The following is a 23,188-nucleotide window of genomic DNA, read 5'->3' on the forward strand; positions in this document are numbered from 1 at the left end:
TACGTTGCTATGGGGTGCCCCATTTATTTTGATCCTCCTTTTGGTTAATACAACACTTTGAATTTAACACTGTTCCAGTACTCTCATTCTTTATTGCTGAACAGGTTTGTTTATTATTTCAAGCTTGTTACAGAAATGGCAACCATGAAGGGACTTTAAAAAAAAACAAAGGAAAAAAAAACAGTGTAAAATATTCTCTATGTTGTTGTTAAGAGCTTTTGTTTTGTTTTGTTAGTTTGGGGTTGCTATACCATGGCTACATCTATGCATTCTCCTATTCAAGGGAGTCTTGTTGGAGAAGAGGTTTCCTCAGACCAGGGAGAGGGAGAACTTGCTGAGGCTACTGACATTACACAGCTTCAGTCACGTTTGAGTGCTGTGGAAAGAGAGATCCAGGCTTTCCATATAAATACAACTAGACAAGATGACATTCTCAGGTATTACATTGACCGTGAATGTCAACGACTACAACAGACTTTTCAGAGCGATATTAATAACCTCCAACAGTCAATGGTGGAGTGTTTGAAAAGACGAGACAAACAGCTTAATGCTCAACCACAAAACCCCATCAGGAGGGCTAGCACTCCTGTACGGGATGATGCACCATCTGTTCACTTTTCAGAACATTTTGAACATGGTGGTATTGAAATGGAAACTGAGGAGCAAGGTTCCCTGCCTTTCATGCCTAGACCCTTGCCCTTGCCTCTACTGCCTGTAGTAAATACTCTACTGCTGCCTGGAGTAAGTCCTCTACTGCCTGGGCCAGACCCTCCACAGTGGCAGCCAGGTGAGCTGAACCAGTTTGAGTCTTCCTTTGAACATTCGCATAATGAGCACGAATCTGTGGAACAAGGTCTTGCACCACTATGGGATGGGGCAATGGCTGCACCGCATAAAAAGAGGAATCCCTTGGTGGGGCTGTACTTAGCAGCGACCCCTATAGCCCAGTTCGATCGGGAGCGGAGAGTGGAAAGCAGAGAGCCCGAAGGCAGCAGCCCCCACCACCGCCGGTCCAGGTTACTATCTAGCACCGGGAAACACACTAGAGAGTCACCGCCGGCACAAGACCACCATTACCAACCAGTAACCATGAGCAGCGAGGCCGCCGAAACGCAACAACCACCGCAGCCCGCTGACGACGCAGAGAGCCCGTCCAGCCCGGCAGCCGAAGCTTCCGCGGCGGATAAGAAGGTCATCGCAACAAAAGTCTTGGGGACAGTCAAGTGGTTCAACGTCAGAAATGGATATGGTTTTATCAACAGGAATGACACGAAAGAGGACGTGTTTGTACACCAGACGGCCATAAAAAAGAACAACCCAAGGAAATACCTTCGCAGTGTTGGAGATGGAGACACTGTGGAGTTTGATGTGGTTGAAGGGGAGAAGGGAGCAGAGGCGGCCAACGTCACCGGCTCAGCAGGCGTTCCAGTCCAGGGGAGCAAGTACGCCGCTGACCGGAACCGCTACAGGCGCTACCCCCCGCAGGAGGGGCCCACCCCGCAATGGAGAATACCCTGAGAACTACCAGAGCAATGGCAAGGGCGAGCCGCCGAGTAGCGGAAGCCGTGAAGGCCGCGAGAAGAGCAGCCGAAAGGGGGCAGAGAGCGCCCCAGAGGGAGACATGCTGCCCTCCTACCCAGGCAGACGGCGCTACCCGCCATACTTTGGAGGCGAAGGCGAAGAGAACCAGAGAGGTCCAGACCAGGGCGGCGACAAACCAATGAGACAGACCTACTACAGAGGCTTCCGACCAAGGGGTCCACCCAAAGTACCTCTTAACTCCATGTTAGAAAGGCAACAGCAAATCCTGCAACAAGTTCAGCTAAATGTGGCTCAGGCCCAGGAGCATCAAGCTCGAAGCTACAATAGAAGGAGGTCTCCTGTCACATACCAAGTAGGAGAGAAGGTATGGGTTAAGTTGCACCCACTGTCTGATGCCAAGGCCATGTTTATGGCAAAACTTGCTCCAAAGTGGAGAGGGCCAGCCACAGTTCTCAGACGTTTAAGGTCAGTGAACTACAGAGTAGCCATGGATAGCAGTCCTAACACCCATGAAACCTTGCATGTTGAGAACATGAAGATGTTTTATGGCAGTGGTACTACGCTTGGTGGGGGGATGTGTAACATGCGTTACTTTATGAAGAAGATGTCAATGTGTTGATAAATGAAGTGTGGGCCCAATATGTTAGGATATGCCAATGTCAGCATATTTGGGTCACTTGACCTTTAAGATTCCAGGTATGGGTGTGGTTAGGGGCGGTCCTAACCATCAGGGGGCCATCTTGGATTGGAATCATGGCCTCATGGAGTTTTGTTTGCTTACTGCTATTGTGAGAGGAAGGAGGGATTTTTCCAGGCCTCCTAAAAGATTCTCCAGTAACCAAGGACAGTTCAGCTGCAGTGGTGTTTCCCAGTGGATTACTTCCTTTTCCTTTCCTTTTTTAAGATGTGGATCAACCCAGGACTTATCACCTTTTGGACACTCAAAGGTTTGAGTGTTGTTGGACACTACTAGCTCTACCATGCAGGCTGCATGGTCTGGTAGGCCGGAACATTATACATGGTAACATTATACATGGTAACATACATGGTAACATACATGGTAACATTAGACATGGTACATTATACATGGTAACATTATACATGGTAACATACATGGTAACATACATGGTAACATACAGGGTAACATTATACACGGTACATTATACATGGTAACATTATACATGGTAACATACATGGTAACATTAGACATGGTAACATTATACATGGTACATTATACATGGTAACATTATACATGGTAACATTATACATGGTAACATTATCCATGGTTACATTATACATGTTAACATTATACACGGTAACATTATACATGGTAACATACATGGTAACATTATACATGGTAACATTATACATGGTAACATTATACATGGTTACATTATACATGGTAACATTATACACGGTACATTATACATGGTAACATTATACATGGTAACATACATGGTAACATACTACATGGTAACTGTAACTGAGGGGTACAATTCCCTGACTGTATTACTAGATATGATACTTACTACCACTACCTTTGTACTTAATATTCGGCCACCCAGTACACGGCATAAATATATTATCATGAACACTCTCATGTAGATGAAACGGATCCAACACAAATGTACGAATTAGAAACAGGTCTTTATTTCTACACAGCGATGGTGTGTAGAATAAGCACTTAATCACTTAATTACATTTATGAATTGAAATAGTATGCACTTTTATGGCAAGGAGTATTCGTCGGTATATCAATAGAGAATGTCCAATCTCTGAAGGCGCAGGTGGTAAATATACGACCTGGAATAGTTAAGGAATAACAGCAATGATACTTTAATGATTATACTAGATACACTAGAGGGGGTTAATCCGGTCGCTTGTAAGCCGACAGGAGTAGGAGGGGGGGGGGGGGTAGAATCCGGCTGCCTCGTCCGGCCAAGGGTATCCCAGGTGAACCCACTGTAGTGCCGTTCAATGCGCCGGCGATCCTTGGACCACAGATGAAAGCAGGTGGACTCTTTGTGGGCCGGCTCTCTCCGGTCCACGGGGGAGAGACGTGAAGCGACCTCGTCTTGCAGAGCGTCTCCTCACCTTGCGTCCTCTCCAGGGGGGGGGGTTCCAACACACGGCAGTGTCGGGGGTCTTTATCCATGGAATAATCAAAGTATCCAAAGCATAATCCGTGCCTGGGAAGGCGGGCTGTCGTCGGTAGAATAATCCGGTATACAGGTCCACTCGCTCGTCGGCTCTGGGGCTCCTCGGGTGCAGCTTCACATAGGGTCAACCACCCTGGGTAAGCAGCCAGTTCTCTGCCCGAAACGATGGGGTACTGACTACGGTAGTATTCTCACCGCACGAAGCACTATATATTAACAGACTATTATTAGCTTAATAGACTACGTCCAACTCGACGATATAGTGCCAAATATGACTATTCAAATATTAATATACACGATGTCTCAATACCGATGGTAGGCGAACTTGGCCTTACTCCCACACGTGGCATCGCGGGGAGGCTTTACGTCTGTGACTCTATTGGAGGGTAAGAAACTGGACTGAAAAGAAAGTCCTACTTTAGTAGCGCAATATATATACGCACTATGAACAAATAGTCCCATTAGTGGTGCGGTAGCCAGATTCCTACGCGGAACTAGGACTTGTTCGTACATGTCGAGCGGTACGTTTGAACTGGGTCTGAGGGGTATGGCAGCCTGGCACCAAGGTCTCGACCAATAGTAGAATGGAGACTATTATGGGATGTTCAGTAGGCTAGAATGGATATTCAATGCATATTGTACAAGGAATATACAAGGGATATCAGGGAATATTAGAGAATATACAAATACAATTAAATATATATATATAAATAAATATATATATTCGGTTTAATCTGGCCCTTCACAACAGCCACCCCCTGAATAGGTCCCAGACCTAATCAGTTAAACAGAGACAGATTAATCGCGTTGTCCATTTACACATAAGGGTTTGCTGTAGGGGTCAGTCAACTTCACAAAGTCATAGGGTTGTAGGGTCATGGTCATCATCGATTGTGTCTGGGAGTCGAGGCAGTTCTATGAGCCTTGCCACGGGACGGGTGTAAGTGCGACCCTGGACGAGCACTTCAGCTGCTTGGACCTTGCCGTCGGCACCGGTGATCACTTTGCTTACGCGGCCGGCCGGCCACATAGCTCTGGGCAGTGATTGATCAATAATCATGACGACTGTTCCTTCTGTCAAATTGTCTCTCTCCTTTACCCACTTCTGGCGGGTCTGTAGAGACGGTAGGTAGTGCAGTAGGAAACTGTTCCAAAACTTGTCGGCTAATACTTGGCTGTACCTCCACATTCGTCGGCCGTTCGCTTCTTCAGGCCGGTACATTGTCTGTGGTAATGCAGGATCTAGCCGCCCCATCAGGAGTGTGTTGGGGGTAACTGGGTCGATATCCGCCACATCACTGGAGACATATCCGAGGGGCTTCGAGTTAAGTACTCCCTCAATCGCCGTGAGGACTGTCATTAGGACTTCTTCCGCCACAGTCTGGGCCCCAAGTACTGCGTACAGGGCTGTCTTTATGGAGCGCACTTCTCGTTCCCAAGTGCCACCGAAGTGGGGTGCGTTTGGGGGGTTGAATTGGAAATCAACCTGTGCTGGAGCGAGGTGGGTCTTAAGTTCTGGGCCCATAGCTTGGAAGCTCTCTCTCAGCTCTCTTTCGCCGCCTTTGAAGTTTGTCCCATGATCGGACAATAGGGTAGACGGTCTTCCTTTCCGTGATGTGAATCTACGGAAGGCCATAAGGAATGAGTCTGTGCTCATGGTCGGGAGAAGCTCGATGTGTATCGCTCTGGTGGTCATGCATTTGAATACAATACCCCACCGCTTCTCGGTTCCTCTTCCTTTCTTTATGTGCAGCGGGCCAAAGCAGTCCATACCCGTTGAGTGGAATGGCTTGTCACCGATTCGGAGGCGACATGGAGGAAGGTCAGCCATCCTTGGTATGCTGGGCTGCGCGCGCCACTTGCGGCAGTCTAGACATGTTCGCTGGAAGCGTCGTACCGCCTCTCTTCCTTGTAGGATCCAGTAACGACGTCTGATTTCCGCGAAGACTCTTTCTGCTCCTGCGTGATGTACATCCTCATCGTATTTCTTTATAATCAGCTCTGTGACCTTGTGTCGGCTGTTCAATACGATCGGGTATTTAATGTCATCCGGTAGATTGGGGGCTCTGCGTAGGCGACCACCCACTCTGATGAGGGTATGAGCGTCGCTCTCGGGGGCCAGGTGAATTAATCTGCTGTCGGATGGGACGGGCTTTCCTCCCTGTAGACAGGCCAATTCATCGGGGAACGAGTCTCTCTGGGCTCGCTGCAGTAGAAGCAATTCTGCTTCCTCGTAGTTAGCTGCTGACATATCAGCGGGGGACTTGCACTCCGGGTGGTACCGCAGGAATGTTCTTTGTTGTGCACTCTCTATGGACGTGCAATCGTCTATGTTAGGGTCGGTGGAGGCTACGGTGCTCAATCCACAGAACACAGACTTCTTAATTTCCACCTCCTCTGGACTTGCTTCCCTCGGGATAGGCATGGGCCACTGTCCTTCCGGGAGTCTTAGGAATGCGGGGCCGTCACTGTAGACATTGCGACGGGTGAGGTCATCCAGGGGCATCCCCCGGGTGATGACGTCAGCTGGGTTCTGTTTTGTATCAACGTAGCGCCACTCTGTTTCTCCGGTTAACTCTTCGGTTAAGTCTTGAATCTCTGTGACTCTGACTCCCACGAAGACTTTGTACTTGCATGAGTCCGATTTGATCCAGGCGAGTACCGTCGTGGAATCTGACCACAGGATTGTTCTAGACACCGGTATGGTGAGCTCACGTTGGATGAGCGTGGCTAGGTGCGCTCCGGCTAGGGCTGCGCAGAGCTCTAGACGTGGGATAGATTGTTGCTTGCGTGGGGCTATTCTCGAGCGGGCGAGGACAAATGCTGTGTAGATCTCTCCCCCCTGGTCTTGGGCCCGCAAGTAGGCTACTGATCCGTATGCGACCTCTGAGGCGTCACTGAAGACGTGTAAGTCCATTTTACATGTCTCTGGCCTCACCGTGGGTGGGAAGTAGCTTCGGCGCATATTAACGCCTGGGAGTGAGTGGAGCTCCATCTCCCACTCTCTCCAGGTGGATGCAAGGTGTGCGGGAATGGGGTCGTCCCAGCCCTGGTCCTTGTCCCACAATGCTCGTACAATCATTTTTGCCCTGGTGGTGTACGGTAGAATACATCCTAGCGGGTCATATTGTCGGGCGAGTGTTGTGTACACACTCCGTCTGGTGGTCGGCGCCGCCGCCGGCCTTCCCTGCTCCGTAGTCAGGGGCTTGTGTCTGTAGTGCAGCGAATCTGTTTTGAATCGCCACACCAATCCCAGGGTCATCTCCTGGGCTTCTCCCGGGATTGTAGCCATCCAGGTCTCGCTGCTGGCTGCCTTGTCCTCGGAGGAGAGGCTGCGCAGTACTTGCGGATCGCTGCTGGCCCACTGCCTGAGATCAAAGCCGCCTTTGATCAATGAGGCGCGGAGTTTAATCAGGAGAGCCTCTGCTTCTTCCTGGGTTGAAAGGCTTTGTAGACAGTTGTCTACGTAGAAGCTGTTCTTTACGCTGTGTCGGACCTCTTCGTCCGCTGCTGGGTCCTCTGCTACATGTTTCTGTAGTGCAAATGTCGCACAGCAGGGGCTGCACGTCGTTCCGAAGGGGAGGACTTCCCATTGGTAGATGGCTGGGTGCTCATCTCCTGGCTTCTCTCTCCATAGGAACCGTAACAGGGGCTTGTCCGCCTCTACTAATCTCACCTGCAGGAACATTCCTTTAATGTCCCCGCTGATGGCCACCTTTTCCTGGCGGAAGCGGAGTAGAACGCCGAGTAGGGAGGGGCCGAGTGTGGGACCGGGCAGTAACTCTTTATTCAGATTTTGGGATCCGATCTGGTAGCTGCAGTTAAATACTATGCGGTCTTTACCGTTGTGATGGACCTTGTGGTGGGGCACGTACCACGATTCAGTGGTCTGGTCAGCCTCTTTAATGTCCATCTTTGTGACGTGTCCCGCTGTGATGAGCTTCTCAATCTCAGCGCGGTATACACTCTCTTGGGCGGGGTTCTTGGCTAAGCGCCGCTCCGTGTTCAGCAGGTACCGTTCTGTGGCGTCTGTCTTGGCGTGGAAAGTAGGCATTCCTTCTCGCCGCAGGAGTGGCGTGGCGTATCTCAACACGCCGTTGACCGGGACTCTCTTGGTCCCTGTCTCGAGGAGGTGAATTGCGTAAATGTCATCTTTAGAGCGAATGTCTTTCTTTCCGTTCTTAAAGGGTATTTGTTCCAAGGTCCATAGCCGCTCTACGTGTTGCAGGAGTGCGGTTTCTCCCTCTGTGACTCGGGAGTGGAGACATCTAGTGGCTGTACTTCGGTTGAGAGATTTGGCGAGCGGGCCTTGGAGAGTCCATCCCAAACGGGTCTCGACTGCTGCAGGGCAGCCTCGGGGTCCGGTATGAACCCGGTCTATCGGGACAATGAGGTCTGCATGGTCGGAGCCTATCAACAGGGTCGGCATAGCATTGTCTATGAGCGGGATCGGTAACTTGCGCAGATGTGCATATTTCTCCATCAGCTTGGCGACGGGGTATGTGTACCGCGACAGTCCTATTTCTTGGCTGGTGAAAGCGTCTGCAATCTGGTACCGGCGCTCAGGCTGGCCGCTTGCTGCGATAGAGAATGAGACATTCTCGCCCTTTATCGTCTTCAAATCTCGTCTTATTGTCCGAATTGTCATTTGGGTTTCGCTTCCCCGCAGCCCTAGCTGGGCCGCAGCGGAGGCGAGCAGCAGGGTCTTCTCTGACCCGTCATCGAGGACGGCGTAAGTGTCCAGGACTTTATTCTGGTAGCTTAGTGTCACACGCACTACTTTTAGGAGTACTCGGGCTCCACTGCTGCTGGCGGGATCGATGTACATGACGCTCGCTTTGCGGCTGGATGGTGCAGGTGAAGGGCGCCGTCTGTTACTGTCGTGAAGTATGTCCAGATGGGCTCCATCGCACTTGGTGCACCTTTTCTTTAAGCGGCATTCGGCTGCCATGTGTGAGCGCGCACAGCGAAAACAGCGCTTGTTGGACTTTATCCATTGACCTGCTTCCTCCGCGTTCAGCTTGGGGAAGGAGTCACATTGCGCTAGCCAGTGTTCTTTCTCACAGTAAGGGCACACTATCTTCCACTTCTCCGTTCTGGAGGGGGTACTGTGGCTCCTGCTGCTCGGTACTGACTCCGATTGGTGCATCACAGTCACCGATCTTCTTCCATCATTTAGTCGTCTGGTTCCTTCTCTGGAGCCAGGGGTGCTCCGTCCGAATGTATCTAGCCGTAGGCTGCTGACTTCTCTCGCCAGGAAGTCTGCTAGATCGAGGAGGTTCGGTTCGGGGCCATTCGGGTCTCTGTGGTCCCTCTGCCGCCTAAAGCGCTCCTGACGAGCGGGCGTCAGCTTCTCCAGGATCCTTTCCACATTTGAGTTGGCGTAAAGTTCATGCCTCCCCTTCTCTCTTTGCGCTCCCAACATCCCTACCAGGGACTGCACTCTGATGGACAGGTCGTCCAGTGCTCGATTGTCTATTGCTGGGGGTAAGCGGTCGATGTGTCGGATCTCCTGGATCACGTAATCCCATATGCGCCCATACCTCTGGTCCAATGCTACCAGCGCTGCTGTGTATGGGGTGGTGGAAGTCGCGTAGGCGAGCGCTATATTATGTGCGCGGGGTACCTTTAAGTGCTTCAGTAGGATGGCGTATTTGTGGCGTTCATCCAATACATCCACCAACATGGTCTCCAGACACATGCGGAGTTCTGTATACTGGGCCCGGTTCTCTTGGGTGAAGTCGGGTACCATAGGCGTGCCAATGTATGACGCTGACTGTGGATACATCGGCGAGCGTTGGGGGAGAGGCCTCCTAGGCGAGTCTCCTCCCGCTCCTTGGTATGGGCTGGTACCGGCAGTGTACCATGGCCCGCTTGTCCAGGTGCTGTTCCTCGGTGCGGGTCGTGCGTCGTGCTCACCCGTGTATAGAGTCGGGGGTCTGTAGCGCAGCTCCGCGGGAGTATAGCCTGGGCTGTACCGGACCTCCTGGTCCGGTAGAGTACTGTGCTGTCTTCGGGCGTGGTTCTCCTCCTCTTCCTCTTCGTCTTCAGTTAGGTCATCCAGTGCTTGTAGTCTCTGGTTTAGCCTCTCCACAGGATATGCTGCTCCTTCCCGGTTGCTAGGTCTCGCTTGGACCGGTGGGGGGAGGTGGTCTGTGGGGGGTATAGACCTCGTCTGTTGGTCAAGTTCAGGGTTGTTTACTCGGCTAGGGGATGCCGCCCTGGAGGTGTGTCTAGACGAGTTCCTGGAGCCTCTGGCGGAGGGAGAGGGTGTTGTCCTTCTGATCAGCTGTTCTATTAGTTGCGACTGCTGTCTGTCGCGCGCTGCGTCCCGTTGAGCACCGGCTCGTTCTCGGGCCACATTCTCTTCCATCTGAATGCGTCTTATTTCTAGACGTATCTGCTCGTGTTCGCTTCGCTGCTGGATCTGCAGTCGGTCGCGTTCAGCAGCGGCGTTCAGGCTGATGAGGAAGGCCTGCTGTAGGGTCCTCTCTGCCTCTGGAGAAGGCGGTTGTATAGGGGAGCCTTCCCTCGGGGTACTCCTTGCGGAGCCTTGGAGCTCTATCTCCACGGTGCTCTCCCCGTCTTCTTCCGTGCCGAGTTCTCTCTCGGTAGCGTTGTATTCCTCCCGGGACTCATCGGGGACTACTTCTTCAGTACTGGCGGGGTGTGAAGTCATGTCTGGTTCCCACTGGTCCCCACCGTGAACTTGGTCAGTTACATTAGAGCCCGTAGGGGCCTCTATGGTCGGGGTAGTCTGGGCGTTGGGGTTAGACATACTTTTACTTTCTAGTTTTACCGCGTTTACTGTTAGTAGAAGACTAGGTTGTTGACTGACAGCGTAAGCCTCTAAGTACTGAGGGAGCCGTCGTTCGCGCTGCGGGCGTTGGTTAGGAGGATCGTTTCGTGGAGTGTTCATCATAGGCCATTTCAATATTAATAACACTATATTAATATTACACTGATTACCCTCCGGCTCGAAGGACCAATTGTAACTGAGGGGTACAATTCCCTGACTGTATTACTAGATATGATACTTACTACCACTACCTTTGTACTTAATATTCGGCCACCCAGTACACGGCATAAATATATTATCATGAACACTCTCACGTAGATGAAACGGATCCAACACAAATGTACGAATTAGAAACAGGTCTTTATTTCTACACAGCGATGGTGTGTAGAATAAGCACTTAATCACTTAATTACATTTATGAATTGAAATAGTATGCACTTTTATGGCAAGGAGTATTCGTCGGTATATCAATAGAGAATGTCCAATCTCTGAAGGCGCAGGTGGTAAATATACGACCTGGAATAGTTAAGGAATAACAGCAATGATACGTTAATGATTATACTAGATACACTAGAGGGGGTTAATCCGGTCGCTTGTAAGCCGACAGGAGTAGGAGGGGGGGGGGGGTAGAATCCGGCTGCCTCGTCCGGCCAAGGGTATCCCAGGTGAACCCACTGTAGTGCCGTTCAATGCGCCGGCGATCCTTGGACCACAGATGAAAGCAGGTGGACTCTTTGTGGGCCGGCTCTCTCCGGTCCACGGGGGAGAGACGTGAAGCGACCTCGTCTTGCAGAGCATCTCCTCACCTTGCGTCCTCTCCAGGGGGGGGGGTTCCAACACACGGCAGTGTCGGGGGTCTTTATCCATGGAATAATCAAAGTATCCAAAGCATAATCCGTGCCTGGGAAGGCGGGCTGTCGTCGGTAGAATAATCCGGTATACAGGTCCACTCGCTCGTCGGCTCTGGGGCTCCTCGGGTGCAGCTTCACATAGGGTCAACCACCCTGGGTAAGCAGCCAGTTCTCTGCCCGAAACGATGGGGTACTGACTACGGTAGTATTCTCACCGCACGAAGCACTATATATTAACAGACTATTATTAGCTTAATAGACTACGTCCAACTCGACGATATAGTGCCAAATATGACTATTCAAATATTAATATACACGATGTCTCAATACCGATGGTAGGCGAACTTGGCCTTACTCCCACACGTGGCATCGCGGGGAGGCTTTACGTCTGTGACTCTATTGGAGGGTAAGAAACTGGACTGAAAAGAAAGTCCTACTTTAGTAGCGCAGTATATATACGCACTATGAACAAATAGTCCCATTAGTGGTGCGGTAGCCAGATTCCTACGCGGAACTAGGACTTGTTCGTACATGTCGAGCGGTACGTTTGAACTGGGTCTGAGGGGTATGGCAGCCTGGCACCAAGGTCTCGACCAATAGTAGAATGGAGACTATTATGGGATGTTCAGTAGGCTAGAATGGATATTCAATGCATATTGTACAAGGAATATACAAGGGATATCAGGGAATATTAGAGAATATACAAATACAATTAAATATATATATATAAATAAATATATATATTCGGTTTAATCTGGCCCTTCACAACAGTAACATTATACATGGTTTCATTATACAAGGTAACATTATACACGGTAATATTATACATGGTAACATTTATGTTGGGGTTAATGGACTGTAAAGCTGACAGGACCGTTCTTATTGATTTGAGATGATTTTTGTTGTACCATACGTTGCTATGGGGTGCCCCATTTATTTTGATCCTCCTTTTGGTTAATACAACACTTTGAATTTAACACTGTTCCAGTACTCTCATTCTTTATTGCTGAACAGGTTTGTTTATTATTTCAAGCTTGTTACACCACGCTCATCACCCAACGGTAAGAGGAGACTGGGGTGAGTTTCAGCGTTTTTCTTTACCATTTTCGATACAAACTGCTCTGATCTATATATCACCCATACTACATAAATGACTTAACGTCGGCCACGGAATTATAAACGACCCCCCCCCCCCCTCCGGTCAACCGCAGATGATCAGTCAACACGTCTAGGACCATGTACAGTTGAAATTTTTTATCTGGCGTCGATCGGTATCAAACTGCATTTGATGATCTAATATATGCATTTATGGCTATATCTCACATTCTATGAAATACTGCAGAAAACGATAAAAACATATTTATACTCTAGACTGTATTATTGTATGAATGTGTGAATGAAAAAGTAAAACATTCCTACATCCTGAACGATAGATAATTGATGTTGAATGGGCCATAGTAATGTCAATTTAGCAATACAATTTAAAAAGTTATAGCCCTGCAAAAAAGGTGAACATCTCCATAGACAAATAGTGTTGGCAGAGAGGCTACAAGGATGGATATAAGCTCCGGCAGAGAATTGGTTAGGATCGACAGGTAAGTCAATAATCCATCCAAGTTCATGGTTGCAACTCAAGAGAGAGGGCGGAAACACGTCACCGGATACCAGGTGTGCCAAGTCTCGTGAGATGAAGTAATTGCGCAAACAAATAGAAAAATAGTGCACCACTAATATATATCTTATATAAACAAATAAGAAATACAGTGAAATGCAATTGAGTGTATTATTACTAATATACAAAAATAAGCATATAAATTGTAAACATAAATAACTATATTAACCAACTGTTAACCATAGCTGCAGTTACACTCCCACCAATTACACATACTAATAAATGTGGAATGTCTTATTGCACATACTTATAGAATGTGGAATTTCTTATTGTGGATACTTCAAAGGATATGTCTCTAAGATCAATTGGATTCAACCAGGTAAGTATCTCTTTCCAGTGTAAGACAAAACAAAAACTCCTATTTCAGAGTAAAGGCAAGCAGAAAATGGGTAAGTGCCAAAACAGTTTAATGTTGAATAACTCACTAGTGCTCTAATCTGCTTCTATCAATGTAATGATCTTGTGTATTGGTCTCTCTAAATACACTGTACTGGTTGTGGCTTTCCCTTTGCTATCGTATGTGGTGTGGCTTACTAGCAGCTTCAACTTCTGACTCTACCATCTTGTCCTGGGTAGACTTCAGTGACTCTTGCTAGTCGCCATTCGTTGCGTGGTGTCAATTCATCTTGGAGAAGGACGATGTCGTTGACTTTAGAGTTCCTTCTGGTTTTACACCACTTCTGTCTCTGTTGTAGGTTGAGAAGATATTCCTTCCTCCATCTTGTCAAAAACTCGTTGGCCAAATACTGAACTCGGCGCCACCTCTTTTGTAGGTACAAACCTTGTTTGATGAATTGTCCAGGTGGGGGCAGAATGATTGTAGATTTCATCGTTAGAATGTGATTCAGGGTTAAAGGGTCAGGTCCGGATGGGTCGTTCAGAAACTCAGCGGAGAGCGGCTTGCTATTGATTATGGACATGACCTCGTACAGGTACGTCCGGAGAGAGGTGCTGTCAAGCCTTTGTGAGGACTGGTCCAGAATGGTAGTCAATATGCTTCTTATCGTTCTTATTTGCCTCTCCCATACACCGCCCATGTGGCTTGCCGCTGGAGGATTCATGAGAAACTCACATCCCAGAGCCTTCAGTCTTTCTTCATTCATTCCCTTCATAAGTTCTGTAAATTCTCTCGCGCCAACAAAATTGGTTCCTTGATCGCATCTGAGTTGGCAAACGTTTCCTCTGATCGCAATGAATGATCTGAGTGCATTGATGAATGAATCTGTAGTCATATCGTCAATCACTTCTTTTTTGATCCATCTTTTCTCCCATTTTTCTATATTTTCTCCCATCCCAATTTCGTATCATCCAATTCAACCCTCCCCTGTCACGAACGCTGTTTCTTGCCTCCCACAAGCCGGCTGCAATGTGGACTAAGTCATACATAGCACAAGTCCCCTCCGGTACTCGAGGTAACAGCAGTCGCATCTTTTCACCTGCGCAGCTCGATCTCTCAGTGGCGAGGAGTAACGCGTGGGACTCGTGGGAGGCTCACGCTGCCCCCGACACTTCCTGATTCTACTGCGCAGGCGCACCAACCGACCTGTAGGAGTCGCTGTCCACAACGCCCAATCCCCACCCATCAGTTTCCCACCCCCTAATACGGCCAATGTGTATTAGTATGAACGACCAGCTAAACTGAAAGCAATGTGGAGCGCTGGGCTCGAACAGGCGAGCCCAGCGTCTCCGCATTCGTGGCGAGCGCCTTGCCCACTACGCCACGTAGCCGCCCTATATTGTCAATCACTTCTATGTGAACGGATCTTGAGCATAGACAGGTGAGTATAAGTCCATATCTTTTTAGATCTTTTCTTCCTTCTTTAACGCAGATTGGGCCGAAGCAATCTATCCCGGTGTAGGTGAAAGGTGGAGTTGCTTCCAATCCGATCTTGAGGTAGGTCGCCCATTCTCTGTTCTTCGTGGGGTCGTCTATACATTCGGCACTTGACACATCTGTAGAGGTGCGACGAGACAGCGCTGCTGCATCCCATAATCCACCATCCATTAGCTCTGAGTGCGTTTGTGGTCATTCCATGCCCTTGGTGTTGGATCTTTTCGTGGTGGTGTTTGATGAGTAGGGATGAGATGTGGCCTTTCTGTGGAAGTATCGCTGGATGTTTTATGTGTGGGTGTAGCTCTGCTTGACCTAGACGCCCTCCCACCCTGAGGATCCCGTTTTCGTCCAGGAAGTGGCTTAGCCTTTGTAGCTTACTTTCTTTGGTCTTGACAAGTTCCTGCTTTTGCTTGAGTCCTTTTATCTCAGCCAGGAAGACCTCTTCTTGAGCAAGCTTAATGATAGCAAGCTCAGCTTCTTTTCTTTCTTCGATACTTGTATTTTCGTTGGTGCGTTCTTTCAGACCTTTATGTTCTTTGGCCATTCGTTTTAACCTTGCCACTGCCTTTACAGCTCTTGTCCAGTCAGAGAACTTCTTCAGGTTGTCTAGTAAAGATCTCTCTTCTCTTGTCTCAGTGTTACACACGAGAGCCTTGCGAAGTTCCGGGTCATCTTCGTTGACCTCTTCCTTCTTGCATTCTCTGAGGAGTGGACCCTTTTGCCAAAGAAACTTTGGTCCGGTGAACCAGTTTGAGGACTTAAGTTGATCTGCAGTCAAACCTCGAGAGGCGTGATCAGCGGGGTTGTCCTCAGAAGCAACATAGAACCACTGTTCAGGTTTTGTACTTGACTTAATTCTTTCGATGCGGTTGGCTACGAAGGTTTGAAATCTTCTAGCATCGTTGTTTATGTAGCCAAGAACAACTTGGGAATCCGTCCAGAAGGACTCTTGTAGATCTTGGATTTCGAGCTCATTCCGGAGCATGTCGCTGGTTCGAACGGCAACAACTGCTGCAGCGAGTTCGAGTCTTGGTATTGTTGTAACTTTCGTTGGAGTAACTCTTGCCTTTCCCATTACTAGACAGCAATGGACTTCATCAGACTCGCTGATTGTTTGAAGGTAGGAACATTCGCTGTATCCTGTGACGCTTGCATCTGCAAAGTGGTGAAGTTCGTAGCCTTTGACGTCGCCGAAATCTGAAGGTACGTAGCATCTTTGTACGTGTGTCTCGGACAAGTTGGGGAGGTCTCTGAGCCATGACTCCCACTGAGGTCTTAGGGCTTCTGGTAGTTCATCATCCCAGTCAACTTTGTCTCTGCACATCTGCTGGAGAACTTGCTTCCCGAGGAGGACGAAGGGTGCCACGAACCCCAGGGGGTCATATATGGAGGCTACGGTAGAGAGCACACCTCGTCTTGTCAGTGGATGGGGCTTTACTTGGACTCTGAACTGGAAGGTGTCGGATGTAACACACCACTCTACTCCAAGAGCTCTTTCCACATGTAGTTCTCCTAAGTCCATGTCTTGTTCCTTAACTACAGCACATTCTTCTTCTGGGATGCTTGCCTTACTGTTAGAGACAAACTTGTGCAGTCTCAACCTCCCAGTGCTGCAGAGTTCTCTTGACTCTTTGACAAGTCTTATGGCCTTGTCTTCACGTTCCACATTTGCCAGACCGTCGTCCATGTAGAAATCCCTTTGGATGAAGCGTCTGGTTTCCTTGTTGAACTGGCCTTTTCCATGCACTGCCAGATGTTTTAGGCCGAAGTTGGCACAGCCTGGGGACGAGGCTGCCCCAAACAGGTGGACCTTCATTCTGTAGACTGATGGTGCTGTATCCATTTTGCCATTCTCCCACCATAAGAAGCGTAGATAATCTTGATCCTCTTTTCTTACTTGAAACTGGTGGAATTTTTTTTCAATGTCGCACATGACTGCGACAGAGCCCTTTCGGAAGCGGCACAGGACACCAACCAGTGCATTTGTTAGGTCAGGACCAGTGAGCAGATGGTCGTTGAGGGAAGTCTCTCGGAAGCGGGCAGAACAGTCAAATACGACGTGTTTTTTCCTGGTTTCTGCGGATGATACACCCCGCGATGAGGTATGTACCAGGCCGGGCTGTTGTCTATCTCTTCCTCAGGGACTCTTTCTGCATCACCACAGGAGATAATATTCTCCATAAAGGTACAGTAGTCCTTGTAATAATTTCCATCTTTGTTCAGTCTTCTTTCGAGACCCTTCAGGCGGTGAATTGCGCTGATCTTGTTGTTAGGTAACTTTGGTCGTTCTTTTTTGAACGGCAGGGGCATCTCAAAGTGACCGTTTTCCTTCTGTGTGATGTTTTCTTTCAGCTTTGACAAGAACTTCAGGTCATCTTGTGAGATGGGATTATCTTCCTTGAACCTTTCTGAGAAGTCAGACTCTATGACCTTTAGTATTTCTGTAGGGGTCACTTCTTTCACTTTGAGCTGATTTACATAGTGTACTTCTGTTCGAAGGTTGATTGAAGACTCAACATCCGGTGTCACTTGTTCTACTTCTATATGATGACTTGTTCCGATGGCATCTCCGAAATCAACACAGGGACTTCCACATCCCACGATGCTCCATCCTAGGTTCGTCCGTTGTGCATAGGGCTGGTTCGATTTGCCAGATACAACTTCCCTTGGTAGAAGCGCTTGGGAGCAGTTGTACCCGATGAGCAGGCCTACTTCGCAGTTCAACAGAGGTGCTATTTCTTTCTGAAGGTGCTCCAGGTGGGACCAGGACTTTGCTTTTTCTCTCGTTGGAATGTGAGCTCTGTTGACTGGGATGAACTCTCTTGTGTAGGCTGGTGGCAGGGATATCGTCTTGCCTGTATTGTAGCCACGGACTTGTAGATTACTCACTCTTAGGGAGTTTACTGTAGAGGTTGCAGTCATCGTGGTGAGTCGTAACTTGATCTGGTCTTTGTTGGCTTTCAACGTGTCGGCGACTTCCCTTAGAACAGTGGTTCTCAAACTTTTTACACCAAGTACCACCTGAGAACGTAGCTGGCTCTCCAAGTACCACCATATGACCGGCGTTAAAATACAGTCTATTCAGCTATGCACAGTTCACGCAGGAGGCAAATGTATTCCTAATACCATTATTTATTGTTAACTTTTGTCAGACACAGCCACAATGTACAAAGGGATAGCACTAGAACTAGCAAACGCTTCCACACAACTCATACAATGCAAGGGGCATTGAGAACATAATAACTAACATTCTCAAATGTACTTAATTCTCTCTCTCTATCTCTCTCTCTCTCACACAGCAAGCAATTGTCCGTCATTCTCTCTCACACACACACACACACACACACACACACACACACACACACACACACACACACACACACACACACACACACACACACACACACACACACACACACACACACACACACACACACACACACACACACACACACATTTAGTTACAAAAACTTAATTTCCTGCATTCTGTTGAAGGAATTTTTGAATTTTTACCCTTTAAATGCCAGTGTTTGTGATGGGCATCACAAATTATTGTAAAAAAGAAAAGAAAACACATATTCAATACATTTTTGAATGTTTACCCTTTAAATGCCAGTTTGTGTGATGGCATCACAAATTATTGTTAAAAAAAACACAAAAAAAGTTAAATATTTTCAATATATCAAATGCAAAGTACATTTTTCTGGGGGGGATTATTACAGGCTAGGCATGTGTCAATGATTAGCAGCAACACAGATTTTGATGGATTTTTTGTAATGTCAGATTTAACACCAACTCTTTTCAGAAAAGTGGGAGTACTTCATTTTTTATCTGACATTACAAAAAAATCTAAAAATAAATGGTTATGATCAGGGCTGAAGTTGAATTAAAGATTTATGACTGTTTAGACTGCATTACTCTCTGTCACAGTGATCCCCTGGTTGTTCCCCACTATTGCGCCACCGCAACCAGAAACACTGGCCTGGCCTGCTTCTAAGTTCAGTGGCCTGACAAAAAAAAAGAAAAAAAAATTGCTTTTTTGTAAATGTTTTCAAGTACCACCAGCAGTACCACCAAGTACCACTAGTGGTACGCGTACCACAGTTTGAGAACCACTGCCTTAGAATGAAGGTCGAGTCGCTCTGGGAGTCCAGCAGCGCGTACACAAGGACTTCTTCTGCTGGACAGGTTGTTGATGAGAGCCAGACTGGGATGATTGCAGAGGTGATCGCGCCAACATTACCAACGATAGCTCTGTGAGTCGTAGCCGCTGTAGTGGGTATTTCAGGAGGCGTCGATTTAGTTTCCTCTTTATCTTGATCCTCCCTTTCTCTTTTTTTTATCTACTTTTTTCTCCCATTTTCTATTTTTCTCCCATCCCAATTTTCGTATTGTCCAATTCTACCCTCCCCTGTCTTGAACGCTGTTGTTAGGCCATGCCTCCCACAAGCCGGCTTGCAGTGAGCGCAATACAAATCCCAAATCCCACTTCATAAACGGGAAAAGTGTAACTTTTTTAGCAAAGAAAATTTTTAATTTATACACAGTTGGCAGTAAAAAATTAAATTAGTAAAAACCTGAATCCCTTTTTATTGGGTCCCATTGTTGGAAGCCTTCATCATGGGACCTGGGCATCAGATAGGGGGGGGGGGGCGTTATGGGACCTGGGTGTCAGATAGGGGGGGCGTTATGGGACCTGGGCGTCAGGTAGGGGGGCGTTATGGGACCTGGGCATCATGGGGGGCGTTATGGGACCTGGGCATCATGGGGGGCGTTATGGGACATGGGTGTCAGATAGGGGGGGGGGGGCGTTATGGGACCTGGGCGTCAGATAGGGGGGCGTTATGAGACCTGGGCCTCATGGGGGCGTTATGGGACCTGGGGGGGGGGGGGGGGGGGGCGTTATGCGACCTGGGCTTCAGATAGGGGGCGTTATGGGACCTGGGCCTCAGATAGGGGGCATTGACCCAAAAAAGGTTGAGAACCACTGCTTTAGACCAACTATATGCCGCTATCGGTACATATTATCAAACTTAAGTATTGAAACCGAAAGGTATAGGATTTTTTAAATGGAAAATGCTAGAAATCTAGAAACCTACTCATATGGTTTGATATTATCAATGGCACATCCAACACCACTTTGTCACAATATCTTGGCCGAAAACCCTGTTGTTCTGTTTGTCTAATGGTCATATAATATATTATTTACTCATATATATATATATATATATATATATATATATATATATATATATATATATATATATATATATATATATTCTTATAATTATAGTATATTTCTTATGGGAAACAGTGGCTCAGGAGGTAGAATGGTTGTCTGGTAATTGGAAGGTTCCTGCTCCTCTTGGCAGGTTGTCGAAGTGTCCTTGAGCAAGACACTTAACCCCTAACTGCCCCTGATGAGCAACCTTGCATGGTGAATGTGAGGCATAAGTTGTAACACGCTTTGGATATAAGTGCTATATAAATGCAGTCCATTTACCATTCTTTGTTCTCTCTCTCTCCCGCTCCGTCTCGCTCTCCGTCTCTGTCTGTCTCTCTCTGTCTGTCTCTGTCCCTCTCTCTCTCTCTCTCTCCCTCTCTCTCTCTCTCTCTCTCTCTCTCTGTCTCTCTGTCTCTGTCTCTCTCTCTGTCTGTCTCTCTCTCTCTCTGTCTCTCTCTATCTATCTCTGTCTCTCTCTCTCTTTCTCTCTCTCTCTCTCTCTCTCTCTCTCTCTCTCTCTCTCTCTCTCTCTCTCTCTCTCTCTCTCTCTCTCTCTCTCTCTCTCTCTCTCTCTGTCTCTCTCTCTCTCTGTCTATCTGTCTCTCTGTCTCTCTGTCTCTGAAGCACGGCGGCCTCTACGTTCCATGACTTTGACCTGGCCTCCACTCAGCAGCGGCCTGACTCTGTGTTGCGCCCAGGCATGCGTTCTTCATGGGACGGGGTTGCACTCCGTGCCACCCCATGATAAGTACTCGCTATTTGCATATCAATAGCGCCGGTCGTCAGGTGTGTTAAATACGCTCTCAGATACATTCACACCCAACCTGTTGTGAAGACATGTGTTACATTCCATTCGTAGAGGCAATCAGGCACTGTCTCCAGTCTGCGCTCAAGCGAGGGGACATTAAATGCGCATTCGCGAACCGATGATTTTAATAACGCACCACTGGTTGCACCGCCGCCGCCGGGCCAAACAGCAGGCTCTGGAGAACTCGGGGGCGGACCCTATAGTGGCGGTGGACCGACCGTCAGCCGCCAGGCGCTTTATTCGATTGGCCGTCATGGGACTGACGGTGGCTCTAGGGGCTATGGCTGTGATCAACACTGCCCTGGAGTGGGCGCCCAAACTGGACCTGTTTCCTTGAACTCTCACCCCTCGACCCCCCCACTCCCAACATAGCGGTCTTCGAACGGACCCCACCTTTACACCTTGACCCTTACTGTTCGACCTGTATGGTCTTTTCTACTGCGACAGAGTGGGTCCCTAAATGGGACGTTGTCTCCCTACTCCTCATCCTAACTTGAACACTACTAAGGAGGACCCTACCTTAACATAGGATGCTACAACTGCTACAATATAGGGCTCTTGTTTTATATCTCCCTTCAAAGGAGTTCCACCCGAATGGCTCCAACAGCTGCTGGTGTTTTGAGGCAAGAAGGATCCATCCTGTAATAGTGAAGAGATATATTTCTGAGAGCTGTTAATTAATGATGTTGTCAAAGTTAATTTATATATGTATATAGGATAATCTGATATTAATAACAAATGTTAAGTTCACAAAGATTTAGGCTATTAAGGCAAAGGCTTGGTGGTCACAATAGACTTGAAACTGCTGCCAATGAAGAGTGAGAGAGTGTGTTTGCGTTGGTGATAGTAGGTTAAAGGTGTGTGCGTGTGTGTGTGCGCGTGCGTGTGGCTGGTCATCCCCCATTTTGTTCTGTCTTTGATATTTGGACTGAGACCAAATAGAGGATTTTCAAAATTCTCTTGCTGTATGTTTGTTTAGCTCTTAATGTCATTATCATTTTACAGTAATGAAAGTAAAGGTCATGATACACAGGCTATTTCCGAGGGTCTTGTTGATGGGACATTTACCCTACATACACGCTGGCATCCATTTTCTACCTTAAGACGTTTTTTTATAAACTCGCAGCCCAGGACCAAAGTGAAAAACGGCACCTCATCTCCAGTGAGCACCCATCAGATATAGTCCTGCCACAAATGTGGTTCCTGTTCGGGCCATTTGCGCAAGAAACCAGGCCTTAAACATTAGCTTAGCTTTAGTTATTTGTGCCAAGCCAGCTCGTTGTTGACCAGACAGGCTGATGTGGTCTATGTTTTGTTTCACTGCTAAACCTTGCATCGGAACAGCAGGCTACAGAAAGTGTTGTTTTCAAGAATACAGGTTTCCTGAGTTGGAAAAGAACAAATTAATCATGTATAAATAGTTGCGGCCAACTTTCTGACTTTCTCAGCTGCAGCACCTTGAAAATGTGCCTGTGTATTGTGACCCCATGTAACTACAGTAACCATGACCTTACGCTTTACTGAAGTCGATGATGAAGTATCTCCTTATAGTTCAGCAGCTCACATGCTCACACAATGGCCTGGTTTAAAAATAAAATGAATATATATATATATACCAGACATGCGGCAAACAACACTTGAAATTCTTGGTTACCGTTCGTTCAACCACAGTACAGTGGGTAACACTTTTTGTACTGAAATGTGTTTGGATTTACAAAGCCAACACTTTAGATCTGACATAGTAGCTTTTCTCATTTCCAATCGGATGTTTTCTCATGTCAGAAAGCCAGCCTGTGGACCACTGAATATATTCCACCCATTATACGGTAATCATCATCTTTTTTCAGAATTACAATTGGGTTTCTTTGAGAAAGTAGCAATTTGGCTGACTGGAGTGGCAGATGTCCAGGGTTTACACTGCAGAGGTGATCCAGTTGGAATCTTCAGTCTAGTTACATTATTTGGGGTCCATCCATCCATCCATCAATTTTTTTTTTTTTTTTTTTGTCTTTTTCCCCCTCCATTTTCCTCCGATTTTTCTCCCATCCCAATGTCAGTCGTATGCCAATTGCCAATCCCCTTCCCGGTCGCTGCACACTTACCCCCCACAGTCAGATCATCTGGGAGAGTGGAGGCTATCACGTGCTTCCTCCGACACACGTCCAGCCAATCAACCGCTTCTTTTCACCTGGCAGCGCGGATCCTCCCTGAGAGGGCGTAGCGTGTGGAAGGATCACACTATCCCACTCAGGTCCTATCCGCGCTTAGCAGGCGCCCCGACCGAACTGTAGGAGTCGCT

At 47.8% G+C, this 23,188-nt stretch overlaps 1 protein-coding gene and 1 pseudogene across 2 annotated transcripts in view; one reads left to right on the forward strand and one right to left on the reverse strand.

The window, feature by feature from the left end:
• rbck1 (RanBP-type and C3HC4-type zinc finger containing 1) overlaps positions 1 to 23,188 on the reverse strand; it is a 164,315-nt gene that overhangs the window by 93,366 nt on the left and 47,761 nt on the right. The gene's annotated exons all lie outside the window — the stretch shown is intronic.
• On the forward strand, positions 967 to 20,729 carry LOC311230682 (Y-box-binding protein 1-like; annotated as a pseudogene). The gene is made up of 2 exons: positions 967 to 1,768; positions 20,706 to 20,729. The product of its transcript is annotated as a Y-box-binding protein 1-like (transcript).

The sequence above is a fragment of the Notolepis coatsorum genome (genome assembly GCF_963971535.1).
Source record: "Notolepis coatsorum genome assembly, chromosome: 6".
In the NCBI taxonomy this organism is placed as follows: Eukaryota; Metazoa; Chordata; class Actinopteri; order Aulopiformes; family Paralepididae; genus Notolepis; species Notolepis coatsorum.